Source organism: Lonchura striata, chromosome 29 (genome assembly GCF_050655825.1).
Source record: "Lonchura striata isolate lonStrDom1 chromosome 29, ASM5065582v1, whole genome shotgun sequence".
Taxonomy (NCBI): Eukaryota; Metazoa; Chordata; class Aves; order Passeriformes; family Estrildidae; genus Lonchura; species Lonchura striata.
The window spans coordinates 4,546,619-4,552,656 of NC_140731.1; the positions used below are offsets into that span (position 1 = coordinate 4,546,619).

The following is a 6,038-nucleotide window of genomic DNA, read 5'->3' on the forward strand; positions in this document are numbered from 1 at the left end:
GAGCGGCAGCAAACCTGGAGGAGCTGACAGGAAGCCAGGCTGATTTGCATATTTATGCTAATTAGGACCGCACTAACCTTTCAGATCCCCTTTGCAGATTTGTGCCCAGCTTTGGGTTTATTTATTATCTTTTCGCCCGCTAATAATTGGCGCAAGATGGGGAAAACTGCGAAGTTTAATCCACAATACAGCTGTTAACGAGGGGACAAGTGTGGGGAGCACAGTTTTCCTCCATAATGCCAATATCTGGTTAATTGATGCTGGGTGGTGCTTCCTGGGGTATTTTTGGGAGGAGAAGGGGCTAAGCAGCTCAAAAAAGGGAATTGTGTCCCTACCCATGGACACCATTCCTTGGATGGATTTGTTGAGCGTTTTTTGCTCTCATGCCCCCCAAAAATTTGATCCTTTGATACCGAGTTGGCAACACAACTTTTTTCCAGGTAGATTTTTTTACTAAGTGGGATTTTTGTGTTGTTTGGAGCTCGTGGAAGGTGTGGGGCAGAGGTGGAAAAGCCCAGCTCGGCTTAGAAAGAACCTCTTCCCTTTTTTTTCCCCCTCTAAATTATGAGAGAACTGGGAAAGCTTCTCTCTGTGCAATCCCACACTCCTGCAGCACCGGGGATCTGGAGGTACCTGCAGCACCTGATCCAGGGATGACCCTGGCAGCTCCTCCTGCCCTTGGATAACCCCAGTGTCAGTAGATGAATATTAATGTGATTATTATTGCCGTTACCAGGCGGTTGCTCCGTCCCCTCTCCCCTGCCCAGGAGTGATGGCGATGGAGGAGGTGTTCCTGCAGCTCTGGGCGGAGGTGGCCAGGCTGCAGGAGCTGTGCTCGGAGCAGGGGAGGCTCCTGCAGAGGCTGCGGGCCAGGAAAGGACCGGTCCTGGGTGAGTGGGACCTCCCCAGACTGCACTTTTGGGTCACTCCCACTTTTATCCCCGGGAAGTTCCTCTGGTGGGGTGGAGGGGCTTGGAGCAGGAGCGTGCCCTGAGCCCATCGTGGCTTTGGGTGTCGCTGCTCAGGGCCACTCCTGGTCCCGGGACCATCACCTGGAGAGGGTGGGAGCAGGCTGGGGGAGGATCTACAGCCCAGAAAACACCCAGGAACCCTCTGGTTTGCCAAGGATTCCCCCTCTCCGTACTCTCCTCTCTCCCCCAAACACTCACAGCACCCCCACGGGGTCTGGCAGCATTTTCCCAACCCTAAAGAGGGAATTTTGTGGCCAGGAGGGATCGGTTTGGAGAAAACTGTGCTGGGAAACTGCAGCCTCCCTGCCCTGGGGCTCCCTCCTTTCCACATGTGTCCTTCCAGACTTAATCCAAAGCCTTTCCTGGGAACAGCCTGGAGTTTGGGACACAGGGATGCCCCAGTCTCCCGAGGGAGCTGATGGTCCCCCGCCCCTCAGCCCTCCCTGGCTGTCCTCGGTGTCCTTTCTCTGGTGGCCCAGGCTCCAGGGGGGACAGTGAGCTCCGCCAGCCCAGGGGCTCCCCAAGCCCAACAGGAAAACAGAGCAATGGAAAGAGAAAACCCCCCTTGAGTTCCCAGGAGTGACCCCTCTGCCTCCCTCTCTCCCAAAGACATCCCGGTGTCGCTGCCTGTGCAGTGCACGGAGGATGCGGTGCCAGGGGACGGGCAGAGGTCACCTGAGAGCCGCCAGAAGCAGCCCGGAGCTCTGGCATCCTCCACCGCCCGCCTGGAGGGCTCTGCTCATCCCCTGGGACAGCCCCGGGCCGCCGCCCGCTTCCCCCCGGGCCCTGCGCACGGCGCCGGGGCCGCGGGAGCCGCAGCTTTCGGCGGCACCGACGGGGAGAGCGGGGAAGTGCCGGCCCCGAGGAGAGCCTGGACCTCACCCATCCCCTGGGAAGGAGGGAGAGCGCCCTGCAGCCCGCGGCAGCTGCAGCCGCTAAATCCAGGGGCTGGGGGCTCCTTCCCAAACCTTCTGGATCTCTACGAAGCCCCAGCAGCGCTTGAGAGGGAAGATGCTCCCGGGGATGTGGCTCTGGTGGAGATCCGAGGGCCTGTGCAGGTAACTGGGGAGGCTGGTGGGGAATTGGGTCCATGGCACCAGGGATGCTTCACCCTCCTCCCCACCAGCCCTGGGCACACGGGAAGTGTGGCAGAGTGGGGTAATTTCCTTAAAAAGTCTCTGGGCAGCCAATTTGCTGGTTCCCAGGGGAATTGGGTACAGGGGAAAGACCCTGGGGTCCGGCTGCCCAGCCAGGACATCCCTCCTGTGATCCTCACGGAGACTTTGAGGATCCCTTGGGGGAAAAGTTCTCTCAACCTCCTTTGAATCTTCCAGTTAAAGTTCTCTAAAGTATTTCCTTCATTCTCTCTGATCTCCACACCCCAAAACGCATTTCCAAATAATTCCAAATGATTTTTGTCATTCTGAAAGGATTTCTACAGGTCTCCCTGAGTTCTGGCCCCTCAGGCCTCCTGGTGAACCTTCAACCCAGTCCTGCCTTCCCACCCTGGGTCCCTGGGATGCCAAACCCATTTTCTGTCATTCCTTTTCCTAAATGGAGCCCTTAAAAATTCTTTAATGGCTTCAGGGCCTGGGTATTCCTGTGGAGAACTCCTGATTTTGGGGGGGTTTTAAAGGAGAAGGGGGAAGTGGGGCTGTGTCAGCACTCAAATGACAACGGCACAGGGACAGGTGACAAATGTGCTCCAGTTTCCTGCTCAAAGACAATTTTCCTCCTGGTCTGACCTGTGGGAAGCGCTGGGGGAGGCTCGGGAGCCACACGGGCATGGGATTGTCAGTGGGATTTATGGAGGATGGGGTGAGGGGCAGCTCGAGCTCCAGCCCAGCCCTTTCTGGGTGGGGGCACAGAGCAGGGGTCCCCACTGATAATAATTAGCACTGGCTCCGTGATTGCCGAAGGCTGATCCATCACTTTATTGTCTGTACTACACTGTACTATACCACACCTCACCCTTACTGACAGTCCCATACAGACCAGATTCCTTAATTGAAATCCAATTGAAATCCAAACCCCATCACCCTTGGCCAATTAAGGAATCACCCTTTGGTAAACACATCTCCATGACACATTCCACATGTGCACAGCAGCAGGTGAAGGTAAGAATGGTTTCTCATTCTTTTCTCTGAGCTGTCTCGCAGTTTCCCAGGAAAATCCTGGGAGCGCCATCTCTCCCTCTGTTCAGAGGATGTGTGGTCAGCACAGGGTCAGGGTTGGGGGTGGCCCAGGGCTCTCCTGGGGTCTCTGTGTCCCCAAACCCCCTCTTCCCGGCAGAGCTGCTGGACGCCGGGCTGGGCGCTGGAGGAGCGGAGCGGCCGCTGCGGGCTGTGAGCTGTGCCAGGAGATTCTCCCCTCGGACGCGGCGGGACACGCGGAATATTGGAGCCACGTTTTGCTCCGTCTGGAGTAGGACTCCTCTTCCCGACGGGAAATCCATGGATTTGCACCTTGACCCACGGGACGGACTCTGGACATTCCCGTGTTGGCCTCGGGGGCTCCTCCAGCCCCGGGGCTCTGTGGCTGAGGAGGATTCTGAGATCCTGGGGCTGGGAGCAGTTTCCACATTCCCCGTCCTTCTCGATTCTCTGGGAATGTGCTCCCAGCTTTGGATCATCCAGGTGTGCTTTGGGTTATTGATCCCTGTGGATATCGAAGCCAATCCCATCCCGGGCTCTGGAGGAGTGAGGGGGAGCTGCAGCTCCTGGGAAAAGGGAATTCTTCAAAATCTGCCTTTGACTGAGTGGAAATTAATATTCCGTACACTGTTAGGGATGCTTGGGGAGGCACGTTGGCTTTTTCTGGGAGTTTGGAAGGTTGGGTGGGAGAACCTCAAGGTTTTTGGGGTCACTAAGGATTATTTTAATTCATTAACAGTAATTTGAGTGTTTATAGCATTTCCATCAGTGGTATCCAATGTGGTTCCCAAAGTGGGGAAACTGAGGCACAAAGCATCAGCTCCAAATATTTCTTCTTTTGGAAAAATCCCGTCTCAGGCTTTTCTATTTTGCAAGTTTCTCCCAAAGTGGATTTGGCACCTCTTGTTTGAGGGAACTTGTGTTGCAGTGAAGAGCCAAGTTCTCCTCTGATTCCAGGGATCTCCAGCTCCAACGTCTTCTCTTTGGCAGCACGGAAAAGTCAGGAGTGAAGTTTCTTCCCCAGAACAGAGCCACGTTAATGGATTTACTCATGACGAGCTTCTGTGCGTCCCCAGAGTCCCTGGAACCATCTCCCAAGACAAATCCCACAACTTCTTTCTTTGCTTCAGCAGCTTTCACCTTGGATTCTCCATCCATGTGGATATTGGAGCTTCTTCCAGCCCTGGGTAGAACCAGGGCCTTCATTTCACTGAAAATGAGTTTTCTTGGGATTTTCTCCAGTTTTTCTCCACACCACAATGAACTTTCCCACCACCATCTCCTGCTCCAAGTTTCGTCTTGTGGGTCCTCAAATTAATTTGGATTATTTGATCATTATTTGAGGGTTTTATGCTCTTCTTAGGGGGAAACCCCTCATTTCCCAGGTGAATTCCTGGAAGCTGCAGCCCAAAAGCCGGAGCAAGGACCTCATCAATTTATTCCCATGGATTGGCCCCAAGTGGCTGGAGCTGGCCAGGAGGAGGGATCCATCCGGGCTCTCCTTGCCTGGGAAATGGAATTCCCAAAGCAGGAGCACAGGTGGTTTTATCAGAGGGCTGGAGCAGCTCTGCAGTGCCCAAAACACCGTGGAAAATCTCCCTGGGAGCCGCTGGGGCGAGCCACGAGGGAATTTTGAGCTGCTCCTCCATGAGCCCGGAGGGGACGGCGGTGGAAGCTCCAAGCCGGCCTCTCGAGGACATTTTTAGTGATTCAGCCCCCGATGGCCCCAGGGACACGGAGCTTCCCTGTTGGACCCAGCCCTCTCCGGGCCAGGAGGGTGGCTCTGGCTCCGAAATAACTTTAATTGCAGGGTGCTGGTGGCACCCGTGGGTGGGCTGTGGCTGCTGGGGCCAGGCTGGGCTCCAGGTGGGTGGGAGTTGTTTTGGGAAAAGCAGGAGCTGGGCGAGGGCAGATTCCCGTCAGGAGAAGTTGGAAAATCAGGAGTGGGTGAAGCTGTGCCAGGAGAGCTGGGGCTGAGGGTGCCCCACTCTTGTTCTCCAAGCTGGGATGGAGATGGTGATGGTGCTCCTGGAGAAACCAGGGCAGCAAAAATGCAGCTGGAAATGGGATTTTGGGTGGGAAATATTAATTTTTGAGGGTTTCTAATTCAGGGTCTGGGCTGTGGGAGGGGGAAGAGGCTGCCCAGGTGCTGGGGATGTCCTGACACCGAGCCCTGGGCACTAATCTGTGCCCAAACACCCCCAAATTCCAACATCCAACTCCTCTGGGGCCACATTTTCAGAGGAGACAAAAGAAATGAGGATGGGGCAGGCTGGGATTTCATCCCTCTAATGGGAGAGTGAGGAAAAAGGGAAATTTCCTACCCAGAAACAGCATTTCTCTAAGGAAAAACTCTCTGACTGCTGTGGTTGTCCCAAATCTTCTGAGAGCTGCCACTGGAAATGAGGGATGGGGGGATCATCTCTCCCCCCATCTGCAGCAGGAGCTCATCTGTGCCACCAGCAAGGATGGGAAATCATTAATGCCTCTGTTAATTAATAACTGCCCCTCAATTTTCATCCCTCATTAAGGGAAGGGAAATGTTCCGTGATCCTGCTGTGTTTGGACACGAGCTGGATGAGGCAGAGACTGGAAAATGAGATTTAAAAAGTGCATTTCCAAGGAAGTCAGAGACTTCCAAGGGGTGTTTTTGGAAGAGTTGTAGTTCAGCCCTCCCAAATTTCTGAACCTTTCCTGCTGGGACAAGGGGTTTTTTGGGGAGCAAAGGGCCGGATTGGGCCTCAGCTGGGGGAAAAGGAGGGTGGGAGATGGAGGGACGTGGGGGGCTGAGGGGAGGTGATGGGGTTTGGGAGATTCCCGAGGGGGTGGGAGTGAGCTGGGGGTCAGGATGGTGTTGGGGAGGAACAAGGTGGGTCTGGGGGGTCAGGATGGTGTTGGGGAGGAACAAGGTGGG

The 6,038-nt window shown here is 55.1% G+C and overlaps 1 pseudogene across 1 annotated transcript; it reads left to right on the forward strand.

The window, feature by feature from the left end:
- The first annotated feature begins 189 nt into the window (after positions 1 to 189).
- LOC146765025 (uncharacterized) lies at positions 190 to 3,965 on the forward strand (annotated as a pseudogene). The gene is made up of 4 exons (XR_014950412.1): positions 190 to 629; positions 737 to 890; positions 1,581 to 2,029; positions 3,264 to 3,965. The product of XR_014950412.1 is annotated as an uncharacterized LOC146765025 (transcript).
- The last annotated feature ends 2,073 nt before the right edge of the window (positions 3,966 to 6,038 follow it).